Here is a 1,050-nt window from a genome sequence, read left to right as displayed (position 1 = left end):
ATAGAGGAGTGACGAAAATAGAAGTTCAAGGGTCATCTTTGAAGCCAAAGAGTATTTTCTATTCAAATTCTATCTTTAATATTTTGTTAAGTTTCTAGGCAGCCTTAGAGCTTATTCCAAGACTTGTCTCTCTACATTCTCTTCTCTCCTATATATCCTCTTGTAATCTCTTATGAGAACTCATCTTTCTTTTTATCAAAAACCTTTTCTAAGAAGATCATCTTGTTGGTGCGTATATCCAGCAAAACCCTTAGTCTCTTTTGGTGTGTATATCCAAAGGATCTAAGTTTCGGTATCGTGAAGTTCTTCCGCAAACTTCTGTGATATCCATCGATCCATTCTCTCGTCTTTGAGTCGTGTGTCGTCTCTAGATCGAGATCATCTATCCATCCTCACGGCTTCGCAGCAACCTTTATCCCTTGCTCAACTTTAGAGTGTCGAGTCCTCGGGGGGATCGTGTCAAGTGGTATCAGAGCACACTCTAAAAGTTGAGTATTCTATCTTGCCTGTTCATCTTCTTATTCCGTCTGTCATCTTGTTTTAATTTTCATAAATAATTGGTATGTGCTAAAATCGCGAAATCAACTATCACGGATTCGAAAAAAAGTGTCTAGTATTTTCTAAAATTATTTCTAGAATTTTTCTGCGTGATTTGATAATTTTTAGTCTTCGAACAAGTGAAACTGTCGTGATTAGGGTTCTAGGAGAATTTTGTGGCATTTGAAGAGTCATTTCGTGTTTGTTTCAAAAGGACTAGTTACTGGTGTTGTTTTGTTGTTTCTCTTGCAGAAAGAATGGCTGAATCCGATGAGGAAGAGAATAGCCACAATCGGAACAACAAACTTTTGATTAAAGCTATGAAGAAAATTATGATAGATCTTTAACTAGTTGTCTGACAATTCGCCACGTGTCGAACATCCTGATCAGTTTCAGTACTATTGCCCCCACCGAATCATTATCTCCCCCTCGCTCACTCGCTTCGCTTGCTTGCTGTAATAATCTCTCTGATACTACATACGGAGTATTAAAATAAAGCCGAAATCTAATGAG

Source organism: Arabidopsis lyrata (genome assembly GCF_000004255.2).
Source record: "Arabidopsis lyrata subsp. lyrata unplaced genomic scaffold ARALYscaffold_8, whole genome shotgun sequence".
In the NCBI taxonomy this organism is placed as follows: domain Eukaryota; kingdom Viridiplantae; phylum Streptophyta; class Magnoliopsida; order Brassicales; family Brassicaceae; genus Arabidopsis; species Arabidopsis lyrata.
The sequence above is the reverse complement of the archived record's forward strand: the minus strand, read 5'-3'. Positions refer to the sequence as shown.